Source organism: Mustela putorius, unplaced genomic scaffold (genome assembly GCF_011764305.1).
Source record: "Mustela putorius furo isolate JIRA1106 unplaced genomic scaffold, ASM1176430v1.1 tig00000056_pilon_pilon_pilon, whole genome shotgun sequence".
Taxonomy (NCBI): Eukaryota; Metazoa; Chordata; class Mammalia; order Carnivora; family Mustelidae; genus Mustela; species Mustela putorius.
Window position 1 is genome coordinate 4,350,279 of NW_025421263.1, and position 23,080 is coordinate 4,373,358.

The 23,080-nt window shown below is 40.7% G+C and overlaps 1 pseudogene; it reads left to right on the plus strand.

Moving 5' to 3' along the window:
- The window catches only part of LOC101686159, a 64,687-nt pseudogene extending 45,083 nt beyond the window's left edge, over window positions 1-19,604 (plus strand).
- The last annotated feature ends 3,476 nt before the right edge of the window (window positions 19,605-23,080 follow it).

Consider the following 23,080-nt stretch of genomic DNA (forward strand, 5'->3'; position numbering starts at 1 on the left):
TCAAATAGAAAAGGATAAATTGAATCCAATTAATGAAGAGTAGTAAATTATATGAACACATTGGAGAAAGATTTAAGTTCTTTGACGATTTGACAGCAAATACTGAAATCCACAAAATAGCCTAAAACTTACCCCGCTACAGTGAATCATCAACTGAAGGAAGGTTGTCATAAAACATTTAAGATTAACTTGCACAAGTTAATCTTGTTAATCTTGCACAAGTTGATTTTGTTAATCTTGCACAAATCCACAAAATAGCATAAAACTTACCCCACTACAGTGAATCATCAACTGAAGGAAGGTTGTCATAAAGTATTTAAGATTAACTTGCACAAGAAAATTGAAATGCCCTGAAATGTTAGGGCTCATGAATGGTAGAAACTTCTTCCCCAACTTAAGCTTACATGCAATAAATGAGTGGTGAAGCTCAAAGCGTTTTTTTAAAACTGTCCATGACAAAGAATACATTTCAACCCACTGTGCTGAGAACTGACTGAAAAATCTTACTTTCTCTATAGAAAAGTAGATTTTAAGAATTATTTGCATTTGAAGAGATGAGCAGAATATGCAGCCTAGAGAGGTAGCATATTGGACAAGGCTGCTGGGCAGTTTATTAAAATGTTATGCTGTTTTGCTGGATTTTGTGATATTTGTGGATTTGTCAACTTCATAGAATTTATAATTGGTTGCAATTTTTTTTCTCACCCACTTTCCTATCTGATTTTGTATTTTTAATGTTTATGATTCTTCTTAACAAAGTTTCCACAAATTGCCATAACTTCAGGCTTCGGGAAACCTAGATCTGCTCCAACTTCCGATTAACACTGAGTCTTGCCACATGATTTTTAATGTTGAAAACCTTACACAGCCTTCCAAAGCCAGGCTCTTCTCTTCTCCGAGGAGAATAATGAATACTGCCTGCCCAAATAGCCATAGGGTCATAGGTTATTAAAGAGCGGCAGAGGGAGAAAGGGACAGGAAGGGAACGGGATGGGGAGAAAAAGGAGGTGGGAGGATGGTTTAAGCCGCGAAGCAATAGAGGTGAGCGAAATACCGTGTGATCTCAATGAGCTATCTCTATGGTATGGGACTTCCTCCCCTCTCTTCGTAGCCTCTACTCATCATTTAACTGTTTAATTGATGATTTGGGGTTCTGAGTTTGAATGTATAAACTGCATGGACTGACTCTCTCTTCAGTGTTATTGAATCTTCAAGTGTGAGAAAAGAAAATCCCCTGTGTTTAACACACTGGGTTTTTTTGTAGTTTCTGGGGCAGCCAAAAACCATGTCAGAATGGTACTAAATTTGGGAAGGAGTTTAGGAATACTGGGGACTGCTATTAAGTGTCTTCCTTCTACGTCAATTTTTTTTTTTTACTCCTCTAATGGAAAGTAGCACATAGTGTAGTGTACTTTTCGAGGTACACTATGGGACATTTTGACAACATTTTATATCACACATATGAAGAAGTTCCCGGCTTTCTGCTTTCAGCATCTGTGCCTTCTCAGCTCAAAGTCCATCTTCAGCAATCCGGTTTCACATGCGAGATTACAGCACTGCATGTCCAAGTACCAAATTTTGTTTAGGTCAAGGTTCTTGGTTTCAAACAGAATTCTAGCTCATTGGAGCAGAAAGAGATTTATTGAAGGATCTTAGTAGCTCCCAGAATCTTGGGAGAGCCATAGAACTAGTTTTGGATCTCACTCGGTCAGAAACAGACAAAGAAAACAGAACAATCAATCAAAAGACAATGGTTCCAAGTGATTGATGAATATTTGAAAAAGAGGCAGTAAATATACACAATAGACTATTACTCAGCCTTAAAAAAGAATGGAATCTTGCCATCCGTGAAAACATGGTGGGGCTAGATGGTATTATGCTAAGTGAAATGGGCCAGGCCACGACATCTACCATATGACTTCACTTATATGTGGAATCTTAAACAAACAAATGACCAAATAAACAACAACAAAAGAGAGAAACAAACTTATAAATATAGAGAACAAATGGGTAGTTGCCAAAGGGGAAGGGAGGGATGAGTGACATGGGCAAAGGAGATTAAGAGGTACAAATTTACCAGTTATAAAATATGGAAGTTACAGGGATGAAAAGTACAGCATAGGGAAGGAATATAGTCAATAATATTCAAATTCGCTGATCGTGGTGAGTATTTCATAATGTATGGAATTGTTGAATCACTGTTGTACGCTTGAAACTAATTTAATATGATATGTCAACTGTACCTCAATTAAAAAAAAAAAAAAAAACCAGTGGTTCTAGGGAGCCAGGATTGTACCAGGCAGGCAGGATACTATATACCAGAGAGTTTACCTTTGTTGTGTCAGAGGAATTGCTTGGCCATACCACCATGCTCCCCCAAAGAGACAAACCCTGAGCATGCTCATTTCTTATCCAAATCCTGGCTTGATGCCTCTGCTTGCCAAGAACTTGGGCCACCTCCCTGCACCCTGACTGCGGTACTGGGGAACGTTGGTGTGTGAGTGAGTGAGTGATCCAACCTGGAGAGGGCCACAGTTTCCAAAGTCCTTACAAATTCGTTGTAATCAGGCAAGGTACTTAACCTCTCTAACTAATTCATCTTCCTAATACTTAATGTGAGGATTTTGAACTCCATAAATTCCAAGAATCCTTATAGTAATACAAATCTGTGTCTGCTCTAGTTAGAACTCTGGCTTCTAGTGATGGAAGCCTTACAAGAGCTAGTGAAAGTAAGTCAAGGGAATTTACGGGATCTTAAAATCTAATCTTGAGAAGAGTTAAGGTGCCACAAGGTTTAGGGGTGTGGGCTCACCTGGCCTCTCACTTTCTTCCCTCTGCTTTCGTGTGTTGACTAGGAAGACTGCTTTCTTTGGGAAGCTGGAGAAGAAGTGCTTGACAGCTCAAAGGCTTGGAGCCAAAATATTCTGAGATCATAAAGGAAAAGGGCTCCTTTCTCCCAGAATTGGTTTCTTCTAAGATCCAGAAGGCCCTTTGGATGAGCCAAGCTGGGTTCCTGTGCCAACTCCTGTGGCCAGAGGAGTGGAGTCTGACCAGAAAAGGGATGTCATGCAGGTATGGGCGGCAGAGAGTTGCTGGGAGGCAGGCGCCCAGGGTGACCCGTGGGGATTCGAAGAGCTAGGGGACCACGATATGAGATGTGGGATTTATTCATTGGTTTTCCTTTCAGATATTTCAGATGAAATAAACTTCATTTATTTTGTGAATCTCCATAATTTTGCAAAGGTTCTGTCCCTCCCAGGCAGGGACCCAGGTGGCTCGGCTGGCCACCAGCCCACCGAGGAGGCTCTGCCTGCACAACCCACCCCCCAACCCTCCACCTGCATCACGTGTGGGTCACCACATCCATGAGCACATCTTAAGGATGGACTGACGTTTGAGTGTCCCCTAAAATGTGTGTAGCATTAGTGTGTAAATGTCTATTCCGACAGTTTAATTGGGTCTAAGGAAACCATTTTTCCCCAAATGATGAAGGGTCCAGTGGTGTGAGTCACCATTAGCCTGATCGTCCCACATGTTGCGGTTTACTGAGATGACAATGCAGATACATATTTTTGACTGTTTAATTTGAAAGGGATTTTGTGTGGGGTTTAACACATCAATCCTACATAAGACTCAGAGCCTGCGCTCAGGGAGCTTAAAATTTAATAATAGAGATCAAAGTATATAGAGGCACATGAAGTCCTAGCTGCAAATAGTATAGTGATTTTAGGGAAAGATCTTAAATCCTTAAGCAGATGAATGTGGAACTTGAAGCATTTTATATATATATATATATATAGAAGGGTTATGTTGATAACAGTTTTTGCCAGCCAAGTGCAATTGGTATTTGTATTTTAAGATCAAATAATCTTAATGATCAAAACATCATAGATAAAAGAGAAAATTTGTATTTTTTTCTTGAACTTTTAGCCTTTATCTTTTTTTCTTTGGTGTTGTCTATGTTGGTATACATATAGACAGCCTTTTCTTTTGGAAGGTTACATTATTGTACTGAAATATATTTTGTTTTTATTTGACAGAGAGAGAGACAGTGAGAGAGGGAATACAAGCAGGGGGCAGTGTGAGAGGGAGAAGTAGGCTCCCTGCTGATCAGGAAGCCCGATGTGGGGCTTGATTCCAGGACCCTGGGATCATGACCTGAGCCAAAGGCAGACGCTTAATAATTGAGCCACCCAGGTACCCCTACATTTTGCTTTCAGCAATAAATATGATGTTATGGTTGTTTGGTCTTATATATTATCTGAACATAGCTTGTGTAACAGAAAAAAAATTATTTTCTCCTTAGAATCAAGGAATTGGCAGGTCACTCTAAAAGTTATCTGGACTGAATTTTGTATATTAAGTTATATTCCGTTGGCAGTTAGATTGTTGGAAAAGTGTGAAAAGTTTGTTAGTCTATGTTTTGCTTCATCTTACAAATGAACCTCTTGGTTTTATAATCTGAAGCACATGCATATTAAGTAGAGAAAACTAATTGCAGTAAATCCTGGCAATAATCCGGATGTTTTAATAATGTCACATTGTTAATTCTGAATTTATTTGTAATACTGTTGCATAAGGGTCTTATTTTTAAATTGTTTTGGTCTTGTTGGCCTCTGCTTCTCTGATGATGAAATTAACTGAATCAATTAGATTTTGTTTAATTAGATTTTATACTTCGATCTCATGTCCAAGCTGTTGAAAGTATTTGGCACTCTCTTCATCATGGGCAATCCATACAGATTTAGTTAGTTGTTCATATATTCTCTGTTTATTTCCTTCTTGGAATTTTTATTGCAATAGACAGTAAACAATTTATATACTTCAGGGATGACAGAGGATCACTCCTTGCTTTTAAAGGTAGGATATATCCATCCCAATAATATTTTCGGTGACTGCCAAAATGATTGCTTCAGCATTTATGTCCCTTTTTCACTGTAGGGTAAACGGCCCTTCAGACTAAATGGGGATGTTTAATATTCCAGGGATTTAACCCACAGTTTTTGATGAATGCCAATGCTGTTTGAAAAGGAATTGTTGTCTTGGTGTAGATAAAATGAAAATCCTGGCATTACAATCTAATTGAGCAATGTGTTTGGGGAGACGTGTCACTAGAGATCTAATGTGTCCTCCTGGAACAAAAGAAAATGCAGTGATGGCAAGGGGTGTAGAATATTGTGGAAACACAGCAGGAGCACCCAGCCTAGTCTCTGCATATCAAGACAGTGGCCTCTTCAACAGAATCCAAAGACTCCGAGTAGCAATACTTAGCCTTGGGGGAAAAAATTCTGGCCAGAGGAGATAGCACACAGGAAATCCCAAAGGTAAAAGAGAGGTTGGCAGTTTGGGAGCAACTAGAAGAAGTTCCCTTGAGCTGCAGCACAGAGAACAGGTTAGCAGGGGGAGAGGTGTTTGGAAACAGATGCCAGGAGAGGCCCAACCTGGGATATGATTAGCAGGACTAAGCAGAATGGGCCCATCATGGACCTTTAGGGGACGGAATTTCCAGGCTTAATGATTAGCTGGATTTGAGCAATAAGGGAGAGAGGAACAGGAAGGATCCTTCCAGCTTGGACCTTGGTTGGATGGTGTTGCCACTTACAGAAGAGGACTGTGGGGCAAGAAACAGGTTCAGGGGAGTCTGTGGGACTTTTCAAGACAACCGTGCTGTCGTGGAGAGAAGGACTGAGGAGGCAGCCATCTCTGCTCATTTCATATCAACATGCAGGAGATTTACAAAGGAGGATCCTTTAAAATAGGCCTACGGGGGGGGGGGGGGCGCCTGGGTGGCTCAGTGGGTTAGGCCGCTGCCTTCGGCTCAGGTCATGATCTCAGGGTCCTGGGATCGAGTCCCACATCGGGCTCTCTGCTCAGCAGGGGGCCTGCTTCCCTTCCTCTCTCTCTCTGTGATCTCTTCCCTTCCTCTCTCCTACTGTGATCTCTCTCTGTCAAAAAAAAAAAAAAAAAAAAAAAACCTACAGGGATCTGCCAGACAGGCAAGAAAAACCAGGACAGAACACTTAAAAATTCAAGGAAAGAAAGTATTTCCGAAAGGATTGAATGGTCATGGTGTCAAATGTTACAAGGGGGTCAAATAAGATAAAAACCGAAAAAATTCCCATTGGAGTTTGCAGTGAGGATGTTGTTGGTGACCTTGACACAAATACTTAATGTCAAGCAGCAGGGGGAATCCAGATGGGGCCAGTTGAGGAATGACTGAAAGAAGTGGGAGATAGTGAGTATAGACAGCTCTTGTAAGAAGAATGTTGAGTGAAAGGAAGGCTAAGATAAAGCAGTTGCTAGGGGAAGAGGGGAGAGTGGGGGGCAGTTTCATTTTAGTATTTAATATGGGATAGACTTGAGTGTGTTAAACACCAGTGATGTGGAACAATTTGTGGAGAGAGAAAGGTTGAAGGTATTGAGGGGGAATGCTGTCCACAGAGACCTCTAGGAAGAAGGAACAAGATGGGGGGACGGCAGAAAAATGAGCTCCTTGTCAGTTAGGAATGCTTTCAATTTGAATGACAGAAACCTGGCCACTAGTAGTGCCTCACCCAAGCAGAGGTTTCTTTTTTTCTCCCATGATAAATTTAAGGTAAACAATGCTGGCATGGCCTCTGTCTATCAATGATGTCAGCACTCAGGGGTTGACATCACCGCAGCTATCTTGGCCTTTTCCCCTCATGTCCTGATCAAGGCAGGAAAAGGAGGAGGCGGCGGTGTGGGCTACGCTTTGTCCTTAAATCAGGAGATGTTGCCAGAAGTCGTCAGGTGGACTTCTGCTTCGGTCTGATTGGCCAGCACCGTGTGGTTCGCTGAGAAAGCTCTCTGATCCTCATGGTGGGAGAAGTCAAGGGACGTGGGACTTGGGAATGGCAGTTAGACCAGCCAAATGGCAGCATCTACCAGCAGGTGCAGATTTTCTAGTTTGGCAGCACATAGGTGAGCGATTTCCCAACTGAGATTTCTGTTTTCCTTTGAAGTTGGAAATAAGCTCGTCTGCTAAGAGAGTAAAGGAACATGTGAGGGTAGTGAATGTCGGAAATGCCCTTTTTGCACAACTGGAGACACTGGGGGACTGATGGAGGACAGTGATGGATTTCTTCTGAGCAGCACCCAAGGTTCAATTGAGATTCGAGATCATGGATTCAGAGGCCACACCACTAGAGGAAGGTGAGGCTGCGCAAAGGCTACTCAGTATGTGTCCCCAGGACAGTGGAAATGCTGTGCGTCACTGTATGGTACACTCGATGCATATAAAATGATTGGACCATTTAATCACTTTTATCTTGAGCTGTTTCTATGAAATTCATATTGTTTTCTTTTGAAAAAAATTTTTATTCATTCTGTATAAATCATTACCTACATATTTTAGGTATGTCTCCTATAGAGTACATCGTAATGTTGTAGGAGACTGATCATTCTGAAAATCTTCCAATCTGTAGGGAAACTGAAGTAGTAAAATAAACACCCTCATGGCATTCGTGGACATTCAGTAATTAAGATCTTCACACATTTTCTGTCTCCTTTCTCAATCTCTCTCTCCACAAAACACACACACTTTTTTTTTTTTTTTTTTTTTAATCTCGAACCCCTTGAAATGTTAAGCTGTAGATAGTAAGACTCTGCAGCTCTAAATACTTAAGCCCGCGTCACCTGGTCATTGGGATATCCTGGTCCATAACCAAGATTTCTTGCCCCTTAGAGAATCAACATTAATCTCATCAACGAGGCTTCAGGATGCAATTGTTTTCCACCTGTCCCCAAAGTACCTTTCAACCAAAAGAGTCTGAAGGAGAGTATATGAAAACTATATATGTTTTAAATTAATTAAGCAAATATCGAAGTGCCCTTTAACAGTCAGCTTCATGTTGAAATTTTGTGGCCTTTGGTCAGGACTTTTCCAATCTCTTTAGTTTTTCATTTTGGATGCACATGACAACATATAATATATTTTTTTTAATTTAAATTTTTTTTCATTAACTTATAGTGTATTATTTGTTTCAGGGGTACAGGACTGTGATTTGTCAGTCTTGCACAATTCACAGCACTCACCATAGTACATAGTACATAAACTCACCCAGCCACCCCATCCCTACCACCCCCTTTCTCCCAGCAACCCTCAGTTTGTTGCCTGAGAATAAGAGTCTCTTATGGTTTGTCTCCCTCTCTGCCTTCATCTTGTTTCATTTTTTTCTCCCTTCCCCTATGATCCTCTGCCTTGTTTCTCAAATTCCTCATATAGTCATGAGACTATATGATAATTGTCTTTCTCTGATTGGCTTATTTTACTTAGCATAATACCCTCCAGTTCCATCCACATTGTTGCAAGTGGTAAGATTTTGGGGGTTTTGATGGCTGCATAGCATTCAATTGTGTGTGTATATACATTGTGTGTGTATATCTATAGATATATAGATATATATACACACCACATCTTCTATATATATATCACATCTGGTCATCTAGGCTCTTTCCATAGTTTGGCTATTGTGGACATTGCTCCTATAAACATTTGGGTGCACGTGCCCCTTCAGATCTCTACATTTGTATCTTTAGGGTAAATAAATACTAAAATAAGGTAAAGTAGTACAATTGCTGGGTCATAGGGTAGCTCCATTTTCAACTTTTTGAGGAACCTCCATTTTGTTTTCCAGAGTGGCTTCACCAGGCTTCATTCCCACCAACAGTGTAGGAGGGTTCCCCTTTATCACATCCTCTCCAACATCTCTTGTTTCCTGACTTGTTAATTTTAGCCATTCTGACTGGGGTGAGGTGATATCTCACTGTGGTTTTCATTTGTATTTCCCTGATGCCGAGTGATGTTGAGAACTTTTTCATGTGTCTGTTGGCCATCTGGATGTCTTCTTTGCAGAAACGTCTGTTCATGTTCTCTGCCCATTTCTTGATTGGATTATATATTCTTTGGGTATTGAGTTTATAAGTTATTTATAGATTTTCAGATACTAACCCTTTATCTGATATCTCATTTGCAAATATCTTCTCCCATTCTGTCGGTTGTCTTTTGGTTTTGTTGACTGTTTCCTTTGCTGCACCAAAGCATTTGATCTTGATAAAGTCGAATAGTTCATTTTTGTCCTTGCCATATAGTAACTTATATGTGTGTATACATCTAAAACTTACATTTGTATTGGCTTTTGTTTTCCTGGTGTACTTAAACAGTACCTTCTTCCTTCCCAGTTTAATGGCCAACCTTTCCATCCTTCATTTGTGACTCTAGATAGGTATCGTGTGATAGAAGTATCTGCATTATTTCAACTACTAATTAAAGCCTGTATTTGAATATATATTACAAACTCTTCCTTTCATTGTCCCAATGGTAAATGTGGCTTAGTACTTGCCCTGGTGGATAAAGTAGCTATTTTATGAGTGTATTAGAACTGTTAATTAACAAAATATAACTCAGTGACTGCGAGGAAGGTATTTCATTTAGAAATTCAATTTACCTTTTATAATATTGGAAATACTAGTGATTAATGTCCTCTAGATGAAGAATGCTCTAGGAAACACTGGGTGTGCCTAAATGTAATGCAAACATAACTCCTTATCAAGGAGCTGGAATTCTAAAACAACATGGAAACAGACATGTAAATAAAAGAATAGATATTGAAAGGGAGCACATACTTGGAGGCTGTTTGCCAAATGCAAGAATACGATTAAGGATATTTAAACAGGAACAAGGTCCTTGGTTTATACAGTGTCGTTTTAGTTTTCATACTGATTTAATCTGTTAATAAAAATAGGGTTATTGAGACTTAAGTAATTGTCTGGGCATTTTCACCATCATGTAAATGGATACGGTATGGTGTTTGTTCCTGCTAGAATACATTGTCTCCTGTAGGGTACTGGGTGGGCACCAGGCCTTCGGGCCCAGGCATCCCTGCATTAGAAATGAAACTTCTCAGGTCCATACCCACCCTTGGAAGTGTCAGCCCCAGGAGCCCTAGATGCACAGTTTCCCCTGACCTGGGCCCCAGTTCCAAGCACATGACCTTCAGGGCTCGCACTATACCAGTGAGTTTACAGTGTTTGAATTGCTTTTAATTAAAAAAACTACAGACATAAAAGTACATTGAAGCAGGTGTGTCTCCTCATCTTTTGTTCAGGACCTTTTTGTGATGAATGTATTGGTATTAACTCTGGTTGAGACTAAATTGTCTGCCAGCCATGCCCACACCTGAGCAGCCAGACCCCAACCGGCTTTACTTTAATTCATGACCACCACCCCGTTGGCACAACATGTCTGACTGTTTCTCTGGCCTGTTCACCCACCTGCAGGACTGGATCATTATTTTTCCCCTTCTCTCCATACCCCTCTTCACTCACTGGTTCCATTTGGTATTTCACTGAGGAAATGGAGGCGACAAAAGCATTTCCACATTCTTCCGCCATCATTTCTTCAAACTTGATTCTATCAAGACCTATATAGAACTAATTGCTTTCCCTCCTTTTAACTTAAGCATGAAGGATTCAGGCTCCCTCTAAGGACAGCCCTTGCACCTGGGCACTGGATTCCATCCCTCTCACCGTCACCTCTCACTGTTCAAGGACAATAAGTTGGGAATTGTCACTTTTTCTCTTGTGTTATCAATTCTCCCTATCTCCTGGATTCGTCCACAGCCCGTAAACGCCTGTAATATCTCCCATCATAAACACAACAATAACAAAAGTCCTCCCTTGACCCCTTCCTTTGCTTACAAGTTCAAAGTTTAAAAAATTCATGTTATGGCAAAACTATTTTAGCCCAGTTGTTGAACACACCTTCTCATTCACGCCTGAATTCCCAGTAGTCAGGCTTTTGTCCCCACCCCTGAACAGGAACTGCTCTTCTCAAGGTCCTGAGTCCTCATCTCTCATCTTACTCAACCATCAGCTGCACTTTTTTTTTTTTTTTTTAATTTACTTATTTGAGAGAGAGAAAGAGATAGCGAGAGGGAGTATGAACAAAGTACGAGCAAAGCCGGGGGGAGGGGCAGAGGGAGAAGCAGTCTACCCACTGAGCAGGGAGCTGGATGCAGGACTCCATCCCAGGACCCCCTAGGATCATGACGTTGATCACTGGGTCCTTCTTCCACTCGGTTTTCTTTTCCCCATTTTCTTTATCAGTTCTCTCCTTTTCTTCGTGCCACTTCATGTTGGAGAGTCCCAGGTTATCCTCCTTGGTCCCCCACTTCTCTGGCTGTATTTTTTCCCCCCACACAGAGATTCTTAACCTGGAGTCCACCATAGACCTGGTGTCAGTGACCTTGAAAGGGAAACATTTCTTCTTTATTTTCACTAACCTCTAAATGAAACTTTGCATTTCCTGCAATTATGAACAATAATATCCACCATATCTATGACTTTATCTCTAGTAAAAAATTAGATATTTTCATCTCATTACAGTTGTTACAGATGTCTTGAAACATTTATGCACATGACTTCTTTAAAGTACTGCAGTTATTATGCTTACTGTTAGTTCTTATTGGGTAGTATATTAATAAAAAATATATTGCCATAGTATAACTTTCAAAATATTGTGATTCTAAGTTTCATTATAATTGCTTTTCTTTATACCAATTATATATACCAAAATATTACAAAGATATTTTATTTTATGCATTTAAAATATTACTCAGAGAAGGAGCCTCAAGTTTTTAACAGACTTTCAAAGGGGTTTATGCCACAAAAACTTTTAAAAGCCCATACTGGAAGTGATCTTTTATCTCACAATTTAAAATATTGTTGAAAGATGTATTTCCAGCCACAACCTCCTTTTTCAGCTACTGTACTCATATATTCAACTGCCTACTCAACATTTCCTCTTGGATATCTCATTAGCACCTTCGACCTACCGTATTAGAACCCAGGCTCCTGGAGCACCTGGGTCTCAGTGGTTAAGCATCCAACTCTTGATTTTGGCTCAGGTCATGATCTCAGGGTTGTGTGATCGAGCCCAGCAAGGGGCTCTGTGATGGACATGGAGTCTGCTTAAGATTCCCTCTCTCCTGCCCTCCCTCTCACCGCCCCCTCCCAACCACCTGGTGCATGTGCCATGCTCGTGTACTCTCTCTCTCTCTCCAAAAGAAACAAAACAGGCTCCTGAATATGACCCACTCCCCAGACTTGCGCCTCTTCCAGTCTTCTCCCCTCAGTTGGCAATTCCATTTTCCTAGTTGCTTACACCAGAAACCCATGGAGTCAGCCCCGACTCCCTATTTTCCATCAGCCATATCTGATCTAGAGCCAACTGCTTTGACTCTATCTTCTAAGTGTATGTAGGATCTAACCATTTCTCATTCCACGCCATCCATCCATCAGCTTCTCTTGCCTGGATTTTTACAGTAGATCCCTAACAGCACTCACTGCTTCCTCCACTGCCTGCCACAGCCCCCAGCACAGATGTGTGCACACACAGACACACACATACACTCACCTGTTCACAGTGATCAAAACAGCAGCTGGAGTAATTCTGTCAAACCTACTTTAATCGGGTCATGCTGCTTTTCTCCTTGGAACTTTCCAAAGGCTCCCCTACTCAAAGTAAAAGCCAAAGTCTTTACAATGGCCCACGTGGACACCCATGATCTGTCCCACCTGTCCCCTGCCTATCCCTGTGACCTATGTCCCACCACACACCTCTTATTCCACTCCAGCCACTCCACACCAAGCATGCTTCTACATCATGGACTTTGTCCTTGCTGTTCCCTCTACCTGGATGGAGTGCTCTTTATCTGAATGGCTTTTTCCAGGATATATGAACAGCCAGCCACTTCTACCACACTCCCCATCACCTTTTCCATGTTTTATACCCCCCACCCCATAGCACTATTACTACCTACACTATTACTTCTATTATGGGCTGTTGTTACTATTCAAACCAACGTGGCAGCACTGAGTGGTACCTGGCTCCTAGTAGATGCTCAGTACATTTAAGCACAAGAAATGGATGAATGAACTAGGTAAAATTGGCAGCAAAAACATGAATTGGGAGACTGTATCAATCAGAAGGGCTAAACTTCACCTTTAGGGAACTCATTGGATACCTTAAATACTTTTCTTCATTTGTCACTAAAATGTATAAGTCTGAGCACTTACTCTTCATTATGTTGGCTAACTCTTATAATAAAGTAGTTCCATACAATTCATTTTCCTGATGCACATAAGCAAAATAAATAAATAAATAAATTTAAGGTTAGAGTAAAAAGTTCCAGAAATAGATATTTGCCAAAGGTAAATATTATTTTTGGGTTAAACAATAAACCGAGAGAATAAGCCTTAGAAACAAATTGTCTATTTTTAAAGGCCATCAGTTGAGCAAAATTTTGGAATGATCTTTACAGTGTAGTTTCTGGAATGAGAAATGAAAAAACAACTCTGCCATCTTATTTTAAGTTGAATTTACATTATATATGTATTGGATATCAGTCTTAGATATAAGTGTTTCTTATCAGTGCCAAACTTGTATAGACCACACTGATTATCTATGTTTTGGGTTGTTGATAATACTTTAAATATTAATTTGACACTGTTACTTTTCTTCATTTCTATATATTTTATTTGTGAATAATCATAAAATCCCATGTGACCTAGATAACAGGGATATGGAATAGGGACTTGCTTTGGAGGTTTAAACAGAGTTCAATAACTATAAAGTATTTCACTAATAGGAAAAGAATAAGACAAACCCTCTGTTGACCTTTGTTTCACATTAAAATGACCGTAGTTTGACACCAAAATGACAGCTGGTTAAAACAGCTTGAGATTTCAAAGTGCTAGAGTATATATAAATATTATGACTGATCCCATAAGTGTATTGGAAAACACTTTAAGAAAGGTCTTTGGCTTAATCATTTGCTACATTCTCTCCTGTTGGTCAGAGAGAAATACCACCACCCCTCCCCCCAAATTTTTATCTTCTGGATTTAAAAGAAATAGAAAAATTAAAACCATGTAGTTGAACCCAACAGAACCAAGATTGGTGGTTAATACTGAAAATGTAAATTACTACTTTGTGCACAAAGTCCCATGAGCGACTTAGATCCTTCTGTGCAGTTTTCCATGAGTGAGGAAAACTCGAGATGACAGAGAGGAAAGACTAGGAAGCAAGAGTGATAAACAAAAGTCAGAAAGATATAATTTGTTAGTGGACAGAATAGATTAAGATTATCAGCAGTGCGGAGTTCAGGCAGAAGCTTTCCCATGAGGCTCATAATGTTTCTGAAAGGCATTAGCAATAATTAGTGAAGAATTAATTCAGGAAAGTGGAGGCTGACTCAGGCCATGTAATCGGGGTTGAGGGTGCAAGTCTGAGGCTCAGAGAAAGCTGTGCAGATCTCTCCCATGCAGGTGGGGGAAAGAAGAGGTAGAAGGTGTGGTTGCCATAGGTTGAGATGAATAATTCCATTTCTGTGTTTGTTTTTTAATTTTTAAAAAGATAAGGCATGTGGACATCAAATAGTATAACAGAAAATTAAATGAAAATTAAGTCAGCTTCCTATCTCAACTTCCAGACCCCAGTTACCCTCCAGAAGGTCAATGCTTTCTTGTAAATTCTTCTATGCTCTATGCACAGGCAAAAATTTATATATAATTACTTTAAAAAAAAATGCCAACACTGGTGTAACTCACAGGGCCTCCATTTTTCACTCAAGCCATATTATTCTGTTTCATATATGTGCTGCCAAAGCAAGCACAAGTCACATTATTCTAAACCTTGCTTTTTTTAACCTGATAGATTATAGCTTTGTTCCTCCTAATTTCCTCCATTCCTTGTAACGGCCACATTATATTCTGTCCTATGGATGTGACAGTCTCCTGTGATGGACATTTAAGTTGTTTCCAGTCCTTTGGTCCATAAACAGGGCTTCAACCACAGCCTCATACATTTGAGGTCATCCCTTTTTATATTTCTGCTCAAAGATATTAGAATGGGGCTGAAAAGATCAGGAATTAAAGCTGTCTTAATTAGATTGAGATAATGAGAATAGGCTAATTTATTGTGACTGAGAGGAATAGCCATGAGATGGTTTTGATAAGAGAATAAAAGTTAACTTAGATTAATAGGGCTTCATTGCCCCATGAACTGATTTGCTACAAATAGGAATATGCTTTTTGGTATTTTGGTGATACTCATCAGAGCACTTCAAGTTCAAAGTTAGAGTAAGTGGTTAATGAAAGTGACTAAATGGCAAATGTAATGATGACCCATGTGAAACCTGCAAACAAGCTATTACTGAGCGGATATTTTCCTTTAGCTTTAATCACTGATTTCAAAAACTATTAATAAAGTGAAAAAAATAACATTAATACATATACCCAATAAGCATGTGGAAGTGGGAAACCTCATTACAGAACAAAGAAATGAAAATGAAAAGGATATCAGGAAAGATGTCCTTTCCTGATGAATGATTTCATTTCCTGAAAATAAAAAGGACGTCTTTCTTGTGCAATCCAGAAAAAACCTTTCAATTATTATACACAGTGATAGTAGTTAAGTAATGAAAGTTCCCTTTGTATGGGGGACTGTTAGGTTACAGTTTAAAATATATTTTTAATTTTAAAATATATATAAATTATAAAAATAACTTTGAAATAAAATAACATTTTAAAGGATGCCAGCACATAAATATTCACATTATTATGTTTAAATTAAAGTCTATGCCTAGAATTATATGTATAACTAAATCTATGATACAACTCATGTATGGCAGAGAGGGAAAACCAAAATGTTAACAGTAATTATCTCTGAGTCGTGGGATTGTAGTTTTTGTTTATGCTTGTTAGCATTTTCCAAATGTGTTACAAGTCTGTTCCTTAAAAGAAAAAAAAATGCTTTGTTTTTTAAAACAATTGAAAAACATGGAAATGGAGATATGGTTTATTTTTAATAAGCGTGTATATTCTTTTTCCCAGAAGATGCCTCCTTAGCATTCTTAACCCCACCTACATTTATGGAAGTCCTTGAATCAAGTCTTAAGGAAGTCGCATTGTTACAGTATTTGTGTTTCAGTCGAGCAGTGTCACATGGAGATTCAGTGTGAATGATCACCTAAAGCCTTGCCCCACTTTATGGAGTAAAACCTCATACATGTAAGGACTGTCCTCTCCAGCCTAGACCTGCCCTCCGAGCCTCAGGCTTGTACATCCAAATGCCTCTGCCATTCTGCAGGCATGCATGTTGAGGCTGCTCAACCCTGGCACCTGTTCCTTCTTCACATGAGTTCCTGGGCTTCCCCTTATCTCTTCTGTCACTTCTCAGATCCCTCCTTCCACGTCATTGCAAAACCCAGAGGATCACTCTGGATACTTCTCTCTCTCCTTCTCCACATTCTGTGCGTGGCCAAATCCTGTCACTTCTACCTGCACAGGTCGCTGTGCGCCTGCCCCATCTCGCCATCTCCGCCGCCACACCCCTGCCAGCCCTGTTATGGCTTAGGGCCACAGCTCCCTCTAGGCTCCCTGACCCGGCTCCTTCCTCCTTCAGGTCATTGTCCAAGTGCGAGGTCAATGATCCGTTCCCATACCAAGACAAATGACAACTGCGAGGAGCCATTTTCCATGTTGGCAAACTTCAAAAATGGTGAGGATACATTGTGTTAACCAGGAGTCTAGGATAATAGGCACTTGGACATTGCTGGTGGGAGTATAAATTAATTCACTCACTATGGGGAGCAATTTGGCAATATTTCTCAAAATTAATATTATATAGAGCCTTTATGACCTCCCAGTTTATTTCTGGGAATTTATCTTTCCGGAGTCTTATATTTTGACTCTTCAAAGATCACTCTTTGAAAGAAATGTTTTTTCCTCTTGAATAAGGAAACTATGTCTATTATCAAGCTCAATAAGAGGTATACAATTAAAAGTCATCTTCTCTCACTCCTGCCCTAAAACCACCCAGTTCTCTGTCCCAGACTAAACACTATTACTTTTCTTTTTATTTACAAAAAGAGTAATATACATGTTCTTCTGCATTTTTGCTTTATTTCCTGAACCACCTTGGGGCACTTTTCATATCAGCTCATTTAGAGCTGACCAAAAGCTACATAGTATTCTATAGTATAGAGCTAGTACTCTTTTAATTCAGCTCTCCACTGATGGACGTTTAGGGTCCACACACGCATGCACACATATAAATGTATGTACATATATATACCGCAATGACTGTGCATAGACACATATCATTTTGCCCTTCTGTAAGACATGTAAACATTGAATGTTGGTATACTCTATTTTTTAAGATTTTATTTATTTATTTGACAGAGTGAGAGATCACAAGCAGGGGGAGCAGAGCACAAGCAGGGGGAACAGCAGAGGGAGAGGGAGAAGCTGACTCCCTGCTGAGCAGGAAGCCTGATTTGGGGCTCCATCCCAGGACCCTGGGATTATGACCTGAGGTAGAAGCAGATACTTAATGGGCTGAACCAACCAGGCACCCCTTGTATCCTCTTCATATAATGTGAAATACATCTGAATATTGCAAGCTTGGATTAAAAAAAAAGTTGTTAAAAAATGAAGGCTTAGTTAACTTCAGAGTAACAATCTTTTGACTACTTCCCACAGTATTGTTTCTTGATGCCTTCTTTAACTTTCATAATCATGTCAAAAGCTGGAGATCCAGGTAACATTCAAAGGTGTACTTAATGTACAGATAGGATATGTTTGTATGCCAAACCCTGATTGTTTTCTTAAAATACTTTCCTTGCTATGTTTTTATAAGGCATGATTTTTACGCACTTCCTATAATTTGTGTTATTAGATCACATAAATCTTTTCTTGTTTTTGATTGAATAATAAAATAAATCCACTAGATGATGTATATGAACAGAGAGAAAGAAAAGTTAGTTCCTTTTTTCTGTTTTATAGCTCAAGTTCAAAGATTTCTGTTTAAGAAGACTAAAAAATGTTTTTAGTCTTATTTATTTGACAGAGAGAGAAACAAGAGCAGGAACACAAGCTGGGGGAGTGGGAAGAGGGAGAAGAAGGAAGCTTCCTGATAAGCAGGGAGCCCGACGTGGGGCTCTATCCCAGAATCCTGGGATCACGGCCTGAGCTGAAGGAGGAAGTTGAACGCCTGAGCCATCCAGGTGCCGTAACTAAAAATTTCTGATTATGGCTCTCTGCTCTTCCCAGTTTGACAGACATCCGCATCTTCAGGTGCAGTGCCAGCCACATGCCCGAGACACGATGGTGAAGGTCGGAGTGGAAGGATTTGGCCGTATTGGGCGCCTGGTCAGCAGGGCTGCTTTTAACTCTGGTAAAGTGGATATTGTCGCCATCAATGACCCTTTCATTGATCTCAACTATATGGTCTACATGTTCCAGTATGATTCTACCCACAGTAAATTCCACGGCACAGTCAAGGCTGAGAATGGGAAGCTTGTCATCAATGGGAAGTCCATCTCCTTCTTCCAGGAGCGAGATCCCGCCAACATCAAATGGGGTGATGCTGGTGCGAGTATGTTGTGGAGTCCACTGGGGTCTTTACCACCATGGAGAAGGCTGGGGCTCACTTGAAGGGTGGGGCTCAAGAGGGTCATCATCTCCACTTCTTCTGCTAATGCCCCCATGTTCGTGATGGGTGTGAACCATGAGAAGTATGACAACTCCCTCAAGATTGTCAGCAATGCCTCCTGTACCACCAACTGCTTGGCTCATCCATGACAACTTTGGCATTGTGGAGGGACTCATGACCACCGTCCATGCCATCACTGCTGCCCAGAAGACTGTGGACAGCCCCTCTGGGAAGCTGTGGTGTGAAGGCCGAGGGGCTGCCCAGAACTTCAGCCCTGCTTCCACTGTTGCGGCCCAAGGCTGTAGGCAAGGTCAACCCTGAGCTGAATGGGAAGCTCACTGGCATGGCCTTCCGTGTCCTCACCCCAAATGTGTCTGTCATGGATCTGACCTGCTGCCTGGAGAAAGCTGCCAAATATGATGACATCAAGAAGGCATCAGAGGGCCCCCTCAAGGGCATCCTGGGGTACACTGAGGACCAGGTTGTCTCCTGTGATTTCAACAGTGACACCCACTCCTCTACCTTCGATGCTGGGGCTGGCATTGCTCTCAATGACCACTTTGTCAAGCTCATTTCCTGATATGACAATGAATTTGGCTACAGCAACCGGCTGGTGGACCTTATGATCCACATGGCCTCCAAGGAGTAGGAGCCTCCTGTACCACCAGTCCCAGCCAGAGCAAGAGGAAGAGAGAGGCCCTCAGCTGCTGGGAAATCCCTGCCCCAACTTGTCCCCCAAAACACTGAGAATCTCCCAACCTCCACTATTTTCATCCCAGACCCCCTGAAGAAGGAGAGGGGCTTGGGGAGCCCTACCTTGTCATGTACCATCAATAAAGTATACTGTACCCAGCCAAAAAAAAAAAAAATTCTGATTACATTTTGGTTTGGGGAGCAAGGGAAAGATGTCCCCATCAAAAACAAAATAAACAAACAAAAACAAAAAAGAGCAGAACCAAAAAAGGGTTTTCTGCAATGTTAAGGTTTCTATTAGTTATTTAAATAGTCAATTCTACAAATTGAATATATAAATTAGAAGACCATATTAAAGGAATACAATTTGATTCAATAAATGTGATGAAAATTATTTGCCTTCTTAACTCTCTTGACTTCCCTCAGTTGTAATAATAACTTGACTCTATTCCGTAGAAACTTTTCATTGTCAAATCATTCCTCCATGTAATGACTACTACTAATGAATTCTGAATATTGTTCTAACCTGGATTTTCTGAAACGCTAATAGCACCCTATTAGAAAATTAACTCTCTGTTATACTGGACCACACTGGCTGATAGTATGGTAATTTAGCAAACCCTTATATTGTAAGAAGAAAAAATTTTTAATTATTACTATTTTTTTTCTCTTTAGCACGTGATCTGATGGCTTTGGTTGAAGGACATCCAAAGTGTCCATTTGCTGACGATATGCTAGAGCCAGTCATTTATATAGTGTTCCCCTCAGCATTGCAGGTCTAGAGCTCAGAGGCCTGTCTCCCCCCCCATTCCCCCGCACATCTTGTTCATTAACTTTCCTGAGATCTCTGAGATCTCTCTGCAATTCTTGAACAGTAGGCTGGTCTGGTCTGAGAATCACCTGTGCTGATCCTAGATCAATCAGACAGGTGAATTGGTCTGTGGGGTTAAAGTTCTCCGAGATAAATGGCTTTTCAGGCTGAGCTAATTGTTTCCAACCACTAATTTACATTGGGAGAAATTTGACTTGTTGATAAGTAAAGGGGACTAATTTGACTTCAAATAACAAAGTTAGAGGAAGGCTGGCCACCCACTTAGATAGTTCTTCCCCTACCAGAATCCTTAGTTTAGTTTCTCATGGTAGTCCTTTTTATTTGTGGAAAATGAAGCTAATTCTCATACATGAGTGGAATTTTCTAGCTGCTTTGTGTTCTATTCTTTTGAGATAAGATATATGTTTAGATTACTGGATTCCAGTATGCACTTGTATCAGTTGAGTCAGGAATGCATGGATTCCCTTTCTGTTTAAAAGTCAGATAAGGCAAAAAAAGAGCCTTGGACAAGTTGGCTTTCCTGTTTATTCCTTTCTCCTGTCTCTCCTGAGCCCTTGATAAGAAGGGTTTCAGCCCCCACCAGAACTGGCCTTGCCAAGGTCTCCTATAACCCTTACTTTGTTTAATACAAAGCTCTATTGTTGTCATCATCTTACGTGGACCCTGAGCATTATTGGATGCTTGGACGCTGTTAGTCACCCTTCTCCTCCTTTAAATACTTCCTTAACCTAGCCACCAAGGCATTGCCTTTCCGTGGATGTCTCCTATGTCTTTGTCTGATGCTCCTCCATCATCTTGGACTGGACCTCCCTCTTCCTCCCTAACTTCTAAACATTGCAGTGCCTTTACACCTGGTCCCTGGACCTCCCTTCTTTCTGAGTTACGTTCACTCCCCTGATGGTCTCATCCTATCTTTAAGCTTTATTATATACTACTATATGCGAATGGTTCTCAAAGTTATTTCTCTGGCTTGTATGTCTCTCTTGACCCTCAAGCTCACGTACCAATTATTTGCTTAACAACTCCATCTGGATGCCCAGTAAACATCTCAAACTTGACATGTCGCACACTGAACCCGGCCCCACTCCCAGCCAGCCAGCTCCCTTTCTTCTCAGTCAGTGGCGACTTCAAGCCAAAAACCTTTGTGTCATCCCTGACTGTTCCTTTTCTCATGCCTCATATACAGTCCATCACCAATAGCTCTGCGCCAGAGCTATCTGTCTTCAAAATATGTCAAAATATGACTACTTACATTTCCACTGTTGCCACCCTGGTTCCAGCCACCATAATCTTGGGCCTCAATTAATGCAATAATGTCCTAACTGGTCTCCCAGTTTCTACTTCCTACTATTATCTCTTCCCCAAATAGAGTGATCTTTTAAACGTGTAAGCCAGATGATGCATGTCCTTTGTTCCAAGTCTTTAATTTCACCAAGCGTAAAACCCAAAGTAGGGAAAATGGTCTAGCAGGTTCTGCCCAATCTCTGATCTCCCTCCTCCTGGAACCCCTCCTAGACACTCAGTCTGTGTGACTGCCTGGGCCTGCTTTCCAGGCTGCCTCAAGGTCTTTGTACTTTCTTCTCCCTCTGACTCAACTGCTCACAGTTTTCTCCCTCATTCTAAGTTCTAGCTCAAAGGTCACTTTCTCAGAGAACTTGACTACCCTGTTTAATGTTGTCTAAAATCTTGGAACACTTCCGTTCTCAGCCTCATTTTTCTTGAGGGCACTGATCTCATCTGGCCTTCTTTCTATTTTACTGAATTATTTTCTTTATTGTTAATACCCCTCTGGGTCCTCCCCCTGCCACCCTCCCCAACGCACACACACTCAAAATTAGTCCCTTGAGGGAAGAAAGTTTTGTTTATGTTCACAGTTGTACTTTTTTTTTTTTTTTTTTTTTTTTAATGACAGAGAGAGATCACAAGTAGGCAGAGTGGCAGGCAGAGAGAGAAGAGGAAGCAGGCTCCCCGCTGAGCAGAGAGCCCCATGCAGGGCTCAATCCCAGGACCCTGGGATCATGACCTGAGCTGAGGGCAGAGGCTTTAACCCACTGAGCCACCCAGGCGCCCCCACAGTTGTACTTTTAATGCTGGAAAAGTACCTGCCATATCATAGAAATGTTTGTGTTACTGGATACCATGATCGAGGAGGACTGAAGCATTCTATTTATGTCTAAGAATTAAAACTAGTGTATGAACTTTTGTTTGGTTGACTATTCAACAAACATTAATTGAGCATCTACTCTGTGCCAGGCACATTGCTTGGCACTGAGCTTAGAGAGATGAACAAAACATGGCCCCATGATGTTAGAAGCTCATAAACCTCTCTCTGTTGAAATTTTTATTGTGTAATATTTCATATATACAAAAATGATATAAAATAATATATATTCTTTACATTGAAAATATATAAATAATAACAAATCCTTCTATGCCCACCTTATACATGAAGAAATAAAACATTTAAGGTGCACGTAAGTCCCCGTTTTACCCCCTCCAATTGTATCTCCTCCCTTGCTGCCAGAGATAACTGCTGAATTTGGTGTTTATCATTACCATGCATTTTTAAAATATTTTTGCTACATATGGAACCCTAAATCACACATAGTATTATGATGTTTAAATGGTATGAAATTCAGGTCTTTTGCTTTACTCAGTGTTATTTGTGAGATTGTGAGATTCATCTGTGTGGCACCAGTCCCATTGAGACCCACTGCTACACATCCAGTACTAAGTTACTGAGTATTAAGATATGAGCATCTTCGGGTGCCTGCGTGGCTCAGCCGGTTGGGCGTCTGCCTTCACCTTGGGTCATGATCCTGGAGTTCTGGGATCAAGCCCTACATTAGGCTCCCTGCTCATCAGGGAGTCTTCTCCCTCTCCCTCTGCCCCTCACCAACTCCTCTCTTTCTCTCTCTCTCTCATACTCTCTCTCTCTCTCTCTCTCTCTCTCTGCCCTCTTTCAAATAAATAAAATCATTGAAAGGAAAAAAAGATACAGCATGTTCAACTTTACTTAATATGTACTTATTTTCCAA